At 38.3% G+C, this 15,423-nt stretch overlaps 1 pseudogene; it reads right to left on the minus strand.

Annotated features, from left to right (window-relative positions):
* LOC107590940 (usherin-like) overlaps window positions 1-15,423 on the minus strand; it is a 257,040-nt pseudogene that overhangs the window by 34,780 nt on the left and 206,837 nt on the right.

The following is a 15,423-nucleotide window of genomic DNA, read 5'->3' on the forward strand; positions in this document are numbered from 1 at the left end:
GAGATTGTTGCTTATTATGACGAAGTCTTTCTGGTTTTAATTGTGTAAATTATGTTACAATTCTCTAGCATTACAATTTATTAAGATTCACTGCGCTCTAGTGGGAAATATAAATATAAATGCTAGTACTGTATATTAATAAATTATTAATTCATTAACAAATGTCCAATTAAACGCATGGCTTGCAACATAATTTATATAATTGAGAGCAATAATTCACATCAGTTAATGAAAAGCTATACATATTTTAGATTCTTTGGGGATTTGATAGTTAATTTAACAGAAGCTAATTTGCAATGATGAAGTAACTACACAATATTAAGACTTATCTCACAGGCATGCATAATTCTCTCATATTTGGACAAATAATTGACACATTTAAATGAAAATACAAATTTTTTTTTTGCAATTACTTAATGCACATGCCATACTGCAATTTTTCATCATATATATAAAAATAAATTAATAAATCACCTTTTTTCTGCCCTATTTAGGGTATATGCTGTGTAATCTATAATCTTAATTATACCATTTAAATAATCTAAAATATATTAAATCCGTGAGGTTAGGACAACATTCCTAACACTATTTGTTTTTAGTTAAAAAAAAAACATTTAAAGCTTTAAACCTGTTTCTCGCTCACAAGTCACAGTTAAAACTAATAATGCTTTAATTATTGATGCCTTTCATTTATTTGGTCTCCATTCATTACAATAACAAAGGGGACAGGAACTGTCTTTGTCACTAGGAGTGCTGTAATATGAAAGGACCAGCTCTCACAGTACGCACAGCTCCTGTAGCTACAAAGGGCAGCAAAGAAATGTTTGAACGTGATCACTTTCAATTCCATGCGTCACACACAACTTCAGTCAATTTCAGTCTTTGACGGTATGGGCAGATGTAAACTCGCATATGTAATGATTGCAATGCAACTTGCTTCGAAATTAAAGTTTTAGTATGAGTTCTTTCATAGGTACCACATAGAAAAAAGCTAAATCTCTAATCCAGTGACTCTAATGTGGTGTTTAAAGTAGCGGCTTTGTTGCCACAGTGAAAGCAAGCAGGAGGCTTGGGTGCTTTGGTGTGTGTGTGTGTGTGTGTGTTTAATCATGTCAAGAGAGGGAGGGCAGGAAGTTTGGGGGTTTTAAGGAGCACAGAGGTGCTTCCCAGCAGCAGTCGGCGCTGAAACACAGACACTCAGGCCGGTCGAGTCGGCGCACGCCACAAAACACTGGTAGGATTTACCAGCTCTGCACAGAGGGACATGAAAGTCTCAACGCGGCTTTAGAGCCTCTCCACAAAGGAAACCCCGAGCAAAGGCATTTGCAGCCCCTGCCAGCGTTTGAACGGCATCGCCGCCACCTCACATCCCAGCCAGCAAGTCCGCCTACGCCTGCCATCACCCCCAGCCAAGTCTTAAACACGCTACACTGCCAACCAGCCAAATCTGCCATCAGATCCCCTCCCTCCCCGCTCACCCCAGGATCCAGGACTCACTGATCGGTTTGGTGCGTTCCTCCGCTGCCAACTTCAGGGCCTTCAGAGGAACAGAGAGAACTCCGAAAGCCCCTTACGGCCGCTGCTTGCTGAAATATCTTCGGTCGACAGCGAGTTGCAAAGGAGCTCCAGCCATTTGAAGGTCCCTGCTGATTTCAAGCTTATTTACAAAGACGTGGTGCTTCCCAGCAGCCCCTCTGGAGTGCGCAGACAGACAGCCAGTGGTTGAGCGCTGCTGAAGGTAGGGAGGTCTGAGCTCGTGTTCGGAGAGGAAAAGCAAGAACTACACGGCAGGAGATTTCTCACAAAGAACAGCAGCACAGGAAACCTGCTGTTTAAACATCGCTTGCTTTCAGTATGACTCTGCCTACGAGGCATTTAAACTACACATGGTCAGATTGCTCTAAAAAAAAGTACAATATATTAAATTAAATGAGCCTGATTTTTTTCCTCCTGGATGTTCGTGAGCTCAAACACAGGAAGTGTGGGATGTTATGGGATGTTAGCATTCCCAGAGTCAGCTACAGTACCTCTCTAAGGAGCGGCTCCCTGCATGTGATTCATTCAGATTAATCCTGACTGGAAAGAGATCAGATGCTCCTCAAAACGATGTGCCAGACTCAGGTTTGATAATCATGTCAGTGATAGTGTCGACAGGCTGGAGCGAGAGACATTCTCTCTTTTTCTCTCTGCATGAATTACGCGTTTCATATGGTCCGTAGAGACAGACACTTACACCACATATGTGCTATCTGAACAGAATCCTGTTCAAAATGATGATTCAAAGGAAACAAGACATATTCCACTAAGACTAAAAATCTATAAATTAATAAATACATAAATATTATTATTATATTTATTATTAGTATTATTACTACCAATGTTATTATTGCCACCAACTGATTATCCACTGATTACAATAAATTATTATACTAACAGAAGTTGCACATCAATATTTGCTGAGAAAAGCCTCCAAACGTTACATTATTGCAGACATTATAAGAAGTGCCAGCGTATTTGTGTGCAAAACAAAGACAGTGTGTACAAAATAAAATGAAAAATAAAAGTGAATTATTACTCTTCTTTTAAAGAAATTTTACCTGAATTTAATTTCATTATATACTAATTATAATCATAAACTGCATTATTGCATATGTCAATATTTGGTTCATAAAAACAATAATAATGGTTACACACCCCGAGCAAAGGCATTTGCAGCCCCTGCCAGCGTTTGAACGGCATCGCCGCCACCTCACATCCCAGCCAGCAAGTCCGCCTACGCCTGCCATCACCCCCAGCCAAGTCTTAAACACGCTACACTGCCAACCAGCCAAATCTGCCATCAGATCCCCTCCCTCCCCGCTCACCCCAGGATCCAGGACTCACTGATCGGTTTGGTGCGTTCCTCCGCTGCCAACTTCAGGGCCTTCAGAGGAACAGAGAGAACTCCGAAAGCCCCTTACGGCCGCTGCTTGCTGAAATATCTTCGGTCGACAGCGAGTTGCAAAGGAGCTCCAGCCATTTGAAGGTCCCTGCTGATTTCAAGCTTATTTACAAAGACGTGGTGCTTCCCAGCAGCCCCTCTGGAGTGCGCAGACAGACAGCCAGTGGTTGAGCGCTGCTGAAGGTAGGGAGGTCTGAGCTCGTGTTCGGAGAGGAAAAGCAAGAACTACACGGCAGGAGATTTCTCACAAAGAACAGCAGCACAGGAAACCTGCTGTTTAAACATCGCTTGCTTTCAGTATGACTCTGCCTACGAGGCATTTAAACTACACATGGTCAGATTGCTCTAAAAAAAAGTACAATATATTCAATTAAATGAGCCTGATTTTTTTCCTCCTGGATGTTCGTGAGCTCAAACACAGGAAGTGTGGGATGTTATGGGATGTTAGCATTCCCAGAGTCAGCTACAGTACCTCTCTAAGGAGCGGCTCCCTGCATGTGATTCATTCAGATTAATCCTGACTGGAAAGAGATCAGATGCTCCTCAAAACGATGTGCCAGACTCAGGTTTGATAATCATGTCAGTGATAGTGTCGACAGGCTGGAGCGAGAGACATTCTCTCTTTTTCTCTCTGCATGAATTACGCGTTTCATATGGTCCGTAGAGACAGACACTTACACCACATATGTGCTATCTGAACAGAATCCTGTTCAAAATGATGATTCAAAGGAAACAAGACATATTCCACTAAGACTAAAAATCTATAAATTAATAAATACATAAATATTATTATTATATTTATTATTAGTATTATTACTACCAATGTTATTATTGCCACCAACTGATTATCCACTGATTACAATAAATTATTATACTAACAGAAGTTGCACATCAATATTTGCTGAGAAAAGCCTCCAAACGTTACATTATTGCAGACATTATAAGAAGTGCCAGCGTATTTGTGTGCAAAACAAAGACAGTGTGTACAAAATAAAATGAAAAATAAAAGTGAATTATTACTCTTCTTTTAAAGAAATTTTACCTGAATTTAATTTCATTATATACTAATTATAATCATAAACTGCATTATTGCATATGTCAATATTTGGTTCATAAAAACAATAATAATGGTTACACTTTATTTTAAGGTGTACTTGTTACAGTATAATTATTCATTTAAGTACAGAATAATATTAATTAACTACATGTACTTACTGTACTACATGGTTAGGGTTAGGATTAGGGTTTGGCTTATGGTTACTTGCGTGTAATTATGCAAAATGTATTGTTATTACAATAGTAAGTACATGTAACGTGTAACAAGGACACCTTAAAATAAAGTGTTACAATAATAATAATAATAATAATAATGCTTCCAACTGATTACACATTTTACCTGAATTTACTGAATTTAATTATATTACATATTAATTATAATAATAATACGCATTAATGCTTGTGCAAATATTTGATGAGTTTTGATGGTTTTAAAGCCTTTAAAACCTCTAAACATTACATTATTGAAGACATTATAATTAGTGTCTATGTTAAAACATTGTATACAAAATGTAAAATAAAAAAAACATTTGATCATCAAGATGATGATGATTATTATAATAATAATATTATAATGTTAATAATAAAAATAAAAATAACTTGTAATAAAGAAAAAACTGATCAAGTAGATACTGCTCAGAGAAAAATTGAAATCTTCCTTGGAACGATATTTGTGAGCACTTAATCTAAATCCCTCTCTCTGTGTGTGCTGGCTGTTGTGCAGCTGTCCATTGCCATGTGCTGGGCTGCGCCGAGTCGGGCGGCACTGAAAATGGGAGTGCGCCGTGTGCGTACCCTTGCGGTGGTGACGGATGGCTCAGGGCCAGGAACACTGCTCCTCTCCCAGGCAGATAAAAGAAGCCCCACAAATCAGCGGAGGCCTCAGGAGTGATGGGCAGGCTGGCTGCTCATTGCGGGAATCAGGTGTAAATTCAGTCATTAGATTGCTTCCAGAAACAGCATGCATAAATAAAGGCAGGGCACATGGAGGAGACACGGCAGATCCTCACTCTCTTACTCTCGCCGCTGCTGCCGTCAGGGCCAGCATGGGGCAGCGTGTAGGGGCGGCTGCTCTCTGCTGCTAAACTGATTCATCACTCGCTCTCTGACTTTCCTCTTTATTTCTCTCTTGCATTCAGTACTTTCAATACCTCCTTCTGTTAAAGTTCAACATAACACTGAGTGTTGCTACTTAATAGTCTATACTGTAGGTATAAGTTTTACTTCAATGTTGATAAATTTTACAGTTCAAAACATACTCCACTATTACTTAATGCTACATAAATTCACATTTTGTGTTCTGTGGACTGTAGCATAATAAATTAGATATAACAGTGAATCTAAGAAAACAGACATCTGGGACACAAAATCTAGGGATATTTATAATTCGCCACATGAAATGTTTAAATTATTTATATTCTGGTTCTAAAACATATCATTAAAATATGAAAAATGTGACCCTGGACCACAAAACCAGTCTTAAGTTACTGGGGTACATTTGTAGCAATAGCCAAAAATGCATTGTATGGGCCAAAAATCATTAGAATATTAAGTAAAGATCATGTTCCATGAAGATATTTTGTAAATTTCCTACCGTAAATATATCAAAACTTAATTTCTGATTAGTAATATGCATTGCTAAGGACTTCATTTGGACAACTTTAAAGGCGATTTTCTCAATATTTAGATTTTAGATATTTAGATCACATTCCAGATATTCAAATAGTTGTATCTCGACCAAATCTTCTAACAATATCTCCTAACAAACCATACATCAATGGAAAGCTTATTTATTCAGCTTTCAGATGATGTATAAATGTACATTTTGAAAAATTGACACTTAAAGGGTTAGTTCACCCAAAAATGAAAATTAGACTGTGTTTTACTCACCCCCGAGGCATCCTAAGTGTATATGACTTTCTTCTTTCAGACGAATCCAGTCGGAGTTATATTAAAAATTGTCCTGGCTATTCCAAGCTCTATCATTGCAGTCAGCGGGTGTTGCAATGTTGTGAAATAAAAAGGGCCCATCCATAAAAAAAAAGTGTCTCGCACGGCTCCGGGGGTTGAACAAAGGCCTCCTGTACCGAATCGATGCGTTTTTGTAAGAAAAGCTGACCTCATACGTCATCCGCCCGGAACTGCTTCCGTCTACAACAGTGAGCGCAAGCTAGATTAAATTGATTATTAAGTTTTAAATATGGATATTTTTCTTACAAAAACGCATCAATTCGCTACAGGAGGCCTTTGTTCACCCCCCGGAGCCGTGTGAGACACTTTGTTTTATGGATGGGCGCTTTTTATTTCACTTCTTTTGGACTGAAGCACTGCAACACCCGCTGACTGCAATGATAGATCTTGGAATAGCCAGGACAATTTTTAATTTAACTCCGACTGGATTCGTCTGAAAGAAGAAAGTCATATACACCTAGGATGCCTCGGGGGTGAGTGAAACACAGCCTAATTTAAATTTTTGGGTGGACTAACCCTTTAAGACAAATAGGGTTGTCAAAAAGTACTGACTTCGGTACCAGTCGCTATCAACATATCTGTTGAGCGCGTGAACACAATGGCCAATCAGCGGTGTTTAAGAATCTTTTCAGCAGCGTTTAAATTCTAGCGGGAAATGCTGGTATCGTCCCATTTTTTTAATTTCAGTACCGACTTGGTACCAAAGTCTTTACTTTTTTTACAACCCTTATGAAAAATAAGTAAAATGAAAAAAATTTTTATAAATAAAAAATAACAGAATTACATCTACAGATCATAAAAAAGCATTCAAATGTATTGCTATACATTAATGTATATGAAAAATATTTTTTATTTTATTTAATTATTCAAAAATGTTGTATCTGTAAGATTTTAAAATGTTTTTGAAAGAAGACTCTTATGCTCACAAGGGCTAATTTATTTGATTAGAAATACAGTAAAAATAGTACAATTTAGAATAACAGTCTTCTATTTTAATATATTTTAAAATGTAATTTATTACTGTGATGGTGAAGCTGAATTTTCAGCAGCAATTACTCCAGTCTTCAGTGTCACATGATCCTTCAGAAATCATTCTAAAATGCTATTTGGTGATCAGTAATCATTTATTATTAATAATAATATTAAAAACAGTTGTGCTGCTTAAAACTTTTGTGGAAGCAATGACATTTTTTCAGGATTCATTGATTAATAGAAAGTTCAAAAGAACAGCATTTATTAGATTTTTTTTGCAACAACAAAAGTATTTTAGACCCATTTAATGCATCCTTGCATCAAAAAAAAATCTTACTGAAACCCAAATTTTGAAAGGTACTGTATAGGTGATACCTGTGACATTGTAAGCCATCTCCCCCTCTGTATGCATGTGGATGACTCCAACGCTCTGATTGATGCGGTACTCCTGGATGATACCGTTCTGTTTGGCTGGAACTGCCCAGCTGATCCTCAGGGCCCCGGGCCCCAACACGCTCACCACCGGAGCAGTGATTCCCTCTGGCTCCCCCTGGACAGTCACTGCCACAACCTGCACACACACCAAAAAGAATTACAGAGCTATTTGCCCTAATGGAGGCTTGGATATCCTGCTCTAATAGAATGTCACTAGTGGTTTCAACTCTTGTCTTTAGGAGTGGCAGACTATTAGGAAAGGGCCGTGAGAGGTGGTTATGCTGTTTTTTTTCCGGCTACGTGTAGGCCGGCCCGGCGCTGGCCTGATGTGCTTGTGAGCCTGCAGAGTGTCCACAAAGATTAAATCAGGTTCCTCATTCCCACCGACAGAGCTGGCTGAGCAGGGTCCTGCTGAGCGACAACAGGGTGCCCCGTGGTAATTGCTCCCCTTGTATTGGGTCGAACAATAATTGCAACTGTTTGGGCAATGCTTGCAGGTGTACAAGTTAATCCTGCTCCACTTAAAAACGATTGTGCAAGGGGGAAGAAGAAAGAAGTAGTGGATCATTGGTGGCCAATTGGTGTGCTGGGCAAGACCCCGGAGGTGTGTGGAAAGAAAAATGGTCCTAACGCTGCTCTGGGAGGTTCTTTTTACTTTGCCTCTAGCAGATCTGTGTGGTTATTGATAATCGGATCCTAAATTAGACATAAAGAGAAGATAGACAGGTTAATTTGCTCTTTCATCAGCTGAGCCTCTGACAGCTATTACAAGGAGACAACAATTATGGCAGGAAGTCAGCTGTTGCTCTGCTTCCATTAGCTTGCCATTAAAAATATCCTGTTTACTTGGCACTAGCCACATAACATTGGAAGGGGGAGTACAACTCCTGCAATCCTTTACAAGCATTTTGTAGCACTTAAACACAATGCTTGTAATATTTGCAGGCAGGACTGTAACAAAGACAAAGGACAATAGGAAAATACGCAGTGACTATAAGTACCTTAAAGGTGCATTTGTTTTATTTGAAAAGTACCTTTGACAAACTCGTTTAAAGTCAGTTCTATCATGTCAACTCTTGGAGAGTTTAACATGGTCATGTACATGACAATATTAATGTGTTCAAGTCTTGGCGGGGATAGATCTGCTACATTGCTGCTGCGGCAGAGCAAGTACCAAGACTTGCTACTGCCAATACATTCACAGACGTGCTGCTGTGAGCATGTAAGAAATACTGCTGCTGCACAAATAGCATATGAAATAACCCCCATATACAGCATACATGAATCACCCCGTAGCAGATCTATACAGGTGGAGCTGGGGAAGGTGGAGGGTTTCTGAAGCATGCTACAACTGCTACAGCAAGCACTAGCCAAGTATTTAAATGCTGAGCAGCAAGCTCATTGGTTGCTGATACAGAAAGAACCAATCAGCTGCGTCATGTGATAATGATGTCATTATGTCAGCTTGAATTAGACCTACTGGACTGTGCCATCTAGAATTTTCTGACAGAACTTGGGATTTATACTCAGATGTTAAAATATTTTCTCCTGTCCAAGTTTAATAAGCAGAAACCAGAAGTAATTTGTAGAATTATTCCCCCAAAAAGTTTAACACTGTGTCACATTGGTGGACACAGCAATATTGTCTCAACTGACAATGTACGTTTGGGGGGGTTGTGGGGTTGCCTATTTGGTCAACAGATGGCAGGTTGTGTTTAGGAAACCTATAAAAATAACCTGTCATTATTTTTGCAATAACATTTGGTACCACTAGTAGAACCGAAATTATATTCTTTACTGCTGCATGTACTTGTACATGATTTTCTTCCTACAAGGATTAAGATGAGAGGCAGATGAGAAACAGACTCACTTTTGAGCTGTCTGTGCAGCCGGCGGCAGTATAGGCTCTGAGCTGGTACACGTACTCCTGAAAAGGTCGGATTCCTCCTGCATCAGTGAAGCTATGATCAGTGCCACGGTAGCGCTCCTGTCCATCACGCAGGATCACATAGTGACTTATCTCACCTATCATAGTACAAAAAACACACAGGGTCAAAAAGTAGCTTCAACACCTATTCCACTTAGTATAATAGTGAAACCGGTGGACTAACTTTCTTTCAAAATCACAACAGATTGGGCAGCAAGCCGTTTGATTAGCACACAGAGTGAAGTCCTAATGAGCAATCAGCATGTTTCTTTACATATTAAGTGGCACAGAAGTTCCCTAAAATGAAGCTTGTTATTCTCACTTAGTGTTTATGCGCATGTGAATTTCGTTTTTCATAAATTATTCTGTCGAGCTATGCAGATTATGCTTAATAACAGGCAGGTCTTCAGATAAGGTTAGATTTAATCAGGGTCATTTTTGATTTCCTGATGAATTCAAAATTCACAACACCCCAAAAAGGCCTCAAGGGTGTTTGCTATACAAAGTCAGGAGGAAGTGAAATCTTCATATTTGTGTGGCTGGCAAATCAACGCTTGTGCAGCATTTGTCCGAGAGCACTCAGTGTCATCTTTCTCTGGGGTGCGGGTATGGGGGCGTGAGAAACATCTGGAGGAGTGCAGGGCCACGGCAGGTTTATACGCTTCTGCCCAGATGAACAGTCATCAGACAACTGTTGTGTGTCAAAGTACCCCTGCCAGCGGGTGTGTATGGAGTCCTCTGTCTCAATAAATAGCACGGATGCCCCTTAATGACATAATTACAAGTTAATGACCGCCATCCCAGTTTTCTTTTCTTGGTCTCTTTCTTTTCCTCGTGAGCTCAAGCTGGGTGCGCGATGAGCTTGTGTTACAGCGAGCAAATCTGATTAATGAAGTGTGACTGTGAGTGCCTACTTCCTGAGGAGAGAAGCAGATACATCACTGCTCTGTGCCTCATATTTCCAACCTCCACTTTACATCATGGCAGCTTGAGTTTAAAACTCAACTATTTTACTAAGACACCTATCCAGTAACAGTCTTTAACACTGATAATTTATCAACGCTAAATCTAACAGCTAATTACAGTCTCTTTGCTGATTGCGTGATGTACACTGAATATAAAAGTCTGAATCAGGCAGCTCTAATCTGGGGTGCATTTCCCAAAAGCAACTGTGGTCACAAGTTCCGTCATTACCAATAGAGTTCAATGGAACTAACAACCATTGTTAGCTAACGATGGTTTTGGGAAATGCACCCCTGATGGTAGGCTTCACGCAATTTGCAGAAATGAGGCAAAAAATAAATAAATAATATATATATATATATATGTATATTTGTGTGTGTAATATATATGTGTGTGTGTGTGTATATATATATATAAAAAATCAAACGTGTGTTTATAAGATATTGAATTTCTACAATCAACACTTTTGAGGATTATATAGTCACTGATTTTGCCATCAAAGTTTAGGTTGAAATGCTTTTTAGTAACTTAACTTGGACATCCATGACCAGAACTGCTTTCTGGTAAATTTTAAGTACATACTGTTTTCTGTTTACGGAAAAGCAGGTATTTTAAATGTATTAAATTGCAACAAATGTGTAATTACAAATATTATTTTTAAAATTAATATTTAATTATATTTAAATACATGTCATACCTGTACATATTTCAATATAAATTATATTAAAGTATATTTTAGTTTTCCATAAATGCTTGTGAGCACACTTTAGCAATATTTCAAAGACAATAGAAGTAATTATTTAATTACATATAAGGATGTACTTAAGGCCTACTAATCTTAAGTAACTAAATGTCATATACATTTAAACTAGAATCATTTTTCATTTAATTGGATGTAACATACAATTACATATAGTTCACACTTAAGTATATTTCCATAGTAAGTACTCTTTTTAAAAGAATAAAGAGCATATGTTTCTCAGAGCTGATTAGAATACATTTTAAATTTCCCTCTGTTATAGTGGGATCAATAAACCTGCACCTAAACCTCACAAAAAAGCAGTTTTTACCTATTAGTGGCTGTTCTTATCTGAAGTGTGGACCAGACATTTAGTCAAAAGTCTAGCTACACAGTACTAGTCTCTCCATAATCTGTTTTGGCAAATTTTGGCCTTAATCGGAGTTTGAGAAACTGGCGTGACACTACAGAACAGCTTGAGGGCAAAGTCTTCACCAAGTCTTCATCCTGAAGAACTATTGCTGAACGAGCATACAGTGAATATGTCACTCTGAGTGAAAGTGTTAATTACCGGGATGAGGATGCTGGCCGGGACTCTGTCAGCACACACAGATGTGAGCGGATTGAAGCACACTCCATTACAACACTCTTCCTCCTGATCAATCACCGCTGACCAGCAGCACTTCAGCGACGCCGTCCTGTTCTCCAGCACGTGGACTTTAGACTCTCTGCCGGGACCCATGCAGCACCAGGAAGTGGATGTGTTAATGTAGTGCTCTCCACAGCAGATGAATCCTATGTAAAATAAATTATACGTGGAAGATGTTGATGCTTTTTAACAGGCAAGAGAGCCTTAATCATCATAATACATTATACATAATAGTGCAGGAAAGTTATAAATTGAAGTTTAGAGAGAAAAAAAAACATTGTTTGAATGGCAGTTCAATTCAGACAACATCCTGATACTTCACTAAACCAAAAGACAACTAATAATGCATATGAAAACATCTTTGACATATAAACATGAGTGTACTGTAGTCAGCACATTTCTAAAATCAAGTATATGACATCCAACATGTGGCCATTACAGCTCATGGGATGTTTCTAGTGGATGTCGGAGAGCTGCATGCGCAGCTGACATGTAAAAGATGCAGACGGCTGTGCTGCATGAGGAATCAGCTTCACCTGGCGATATGGCCACTGTCTCCTCCCATCAGCCATCAACGCTCAGCACCCACATCTGCATCCTCTCCTATTACCTCTAAAAGCATCACCATGTTCTCAGAGACCTGACTCAAAATACACGCACCAGCCCTGCAAACACAGCTATGCTTGAAGGGGGTTAAAATACCTGCCTTCACACTACCATTCAAAAATTTGTGGTCAGTAAGATTTTCTATTGAATTAAAGATTTAATTTTTTTAATACTTTTATTCAGTAAGGATGCATTAAATTGATCAAAAGTGGCAGTGAAAACATTCAGAATATTACAAACAATTTCTATTTCAAATATATGCTGTTTCTTTAAACTTTACGTTTCATAAAGAATCCAGAAAAAAGGTTTCCTCTAAAATATTAAGCAGCACAACGGTTTTTAACATTGCTAAAAATAAGAAATGTTTCAATTTTTTCCACTTTGCCACCACAGGAATAAATTACATTTTAAATATATATTAAAATACAAAACATCTATTAAATTGTGATAATATTTTACAATATTACTGTATTTTTTAAAAAATAATGCAGCACTAGAGAATATATTACATATTACATTTTGAGAAAAAGGATGCATTAATATGTAAATTATAAAATTGTATTTTCAGGCATATACCATCAACTGGATTAAGGACCAAGAAGGTGAAACATCGAACATACTTTTTTTTTCATGCTCTATTTGAATTATGACTCATTCGCATTAAGATCATGGCAGAGGGAAGAAAGAATAGAATTTTCTGAAAAGTAGTTTAATATTCTTCTAACAGGAAGTGACTCCTGGTTTATTTCCTTGGGTAAACCATCACTACCATAATTACCATCAACCCCCAGTATGATAAATTGCTAATTGTTTAATACCCTAATCAGCGTTCATTCTTTGCACAGATAAACTATGACAGCGCCATTAATTTAAATAGTAATTTCACTTAACGGCCAAAACGGCGCAGCAGATTTTTATGCAACGTTTTCTAGGGGCCGCATCCATCACGGCTCTGCAGTGACATAAAGATGTCTGACGTGCTCTAACTCACTTAGGGACAGCAGATGTTGCAGCGCTGCGTTTGGTGGCAATTCCCAGGGTGCATTACTTCAGCTCCAATGACTTGCAAATAAACAGCTCAACAATTTTTCCAAAATAGCTTGTCCCATCCCTGCCCCGCTACATTTTTCATGATATTTTATTTAAAACCAGTGAACTTTGACACCCTGACCTCTTGGCTGGGGATGTCCCTCTATTTTGTTTTCCGCACTTGACCTTGGCCTGTCAGCTAAACCAATTCATTTTCCTTCATCTCCACCTTTGTCATGCTATGAATAGGAACAGGAGGGAAAGCTACTAGACCCTCTAAATCTGGTGTAGGCACGGCGCAAGAACATGAGCACCCTTTTAGCTCATGCTTTGTTTTTTCAAGCACTGCAAAAAGATTTAGCTAATCTTCAGATTTATGATGGATTTGCATACATTCATTAGAGTGCGAGTGAACGCAGGCGAGCATAAGGTGCTTTGGCTGTGTGAATTAAGGTTCATTCACTTAATGATAAGTAAATATTTAGCATGCAATGAGCAACTGATAAAAATGTGTGCTGTGGCTTACACAAGCTTTTGGATAGTAAAACTAAAACTTTGAACAAACAGAAGCACTTTTTAAAACAAAATAATGGCTGAGCACATTCAAATTCATACTCACGGAGCAAAATAACTTCATAGTGCTCTATCTTTACATAGTGGACATTACAATCTTTGAAAGAAAAGGCTTTTTTTGCTTTACTAATCCTTTTTTTCTTTCAAATTATCATTTGCAAGCATCTTTATCTCATTTGCCAGTTGAATGTGAATTATCCTGGTATAAGTGTATAAAATACACTTTAGCCACTGCGGAACAGAAAAAAAGGAATGTTTCAAAGCTATCAAATGGTCGGTTTAAAAACATTGTTCCCTGGCTTTTATTCATTTATTTATTCCAAGCATTCCTGAGGGAGAGGTGAAAGGACAGCACATTAAACTGACTTTCTTCATTTCATCCATTGGCCACGGTTGCATGTGACAGAAAGTGCTTGGGCAGCAGTAATATTTTCACTGCTCTTTGGGGAATCTGAAAGGAGGAACAAAAGGGGGAGATTTAAGTTTGAACATAAAACTTTTAATGCACATGACGGAAACGCAACAAATGGTAGTTTTGAATTTCACTGGGTTGCTCGCGTTTTTTTTTCTCCAGGACCTCATCCTGACCTTAATCCAAAACTGAACTCCTACTTTTGGAATAAAAGAAAATTATGAGATTAAACCGTAAGGAGTCGTTCACAAAGAAAGCACATTTGCATTCCACTGCACTGCCTGTTTTTCTATTTAAACGCGCTATACGGACGTGTTTAACCTTACTCAAGTCTTTTTCATGACATAGCGTTCTAAACACAAGATTTTCAGTTTAAAAGTTCAACTTTTAAAAAACAAGCCTCTAGAACTTGCGTATTTCATTCCACTTCCCTGCATCTCGAGTTTTTTTCAAGGTTGTACTGTATATCATTGGTGTGTGGTGGTGTTCTGAAATGAGAAAGCAAAGTTTTTTTTAAAAAGTCCCAGTCACATTTTGATGTTTAAATATACATTACTTACACTATCAGAAAAATAATTTTTTATTTTTATTTTATTTTTTTATATTTTATATTAAAGCTGCTTAAAGTAAGTTTTGCCTCTTTGTCGCCATCTCTGTTTGAAAACCTGGAATTGCAGCTGTGTGCGGAATTATCTAGCTTGCTTGGGTTGTGAGCCGGCGCGGCTCCAGCGCGGATGAATCTAATGTTCTGAAGAGTATGTGTGGCAGTCAGTCACCGCACTGGTGTGGATATTTACTGTACTTCGCAATCACAGATTCTAGCCTACGTCTTGGAATATGACCCAAATAAGAATTTTCACGGTATATTGCCATCTGAACAAGTAACAAGTCTGCCACGTTTGTTCTGACCAACTGAGGAAAAAAGCATTACCGTAAATCTCGCTACCAATGGTGATTAAATCTAAAGATCGGTTAGCTCATAATTTAATTATTCTGGCTGCTGTGAGAAAAGGCTATAAATGATCGGCCACCTGCAGCATCCTCACATGCGATAGCCTACTACCCGGGACAACTTCTTTATGTTTACAGAAGTGAAGTAATGACGCAGTGCAAGCTCGAATTTCCCGTGAAAACCTACCCATACCACTCA

Source organism: Sinocyclocheilus grahami, unplaced genomic scaffold, assembly GCF_001515645.1.
Source record: "Sinocyclocheilus grahami isolate Dianchi unplaced genomic scaffold, SAMN03320097.WGS_v1.1 scaffold134.1, whole genome shotgun sequence".
Lineage (NCBI taxonomy): Eukaryota > Metazoa > Chordata > Actinopteri > Cypriniformes > Cyprinidae > Sinocyclocheilus > Sinocyclocheilus grahami.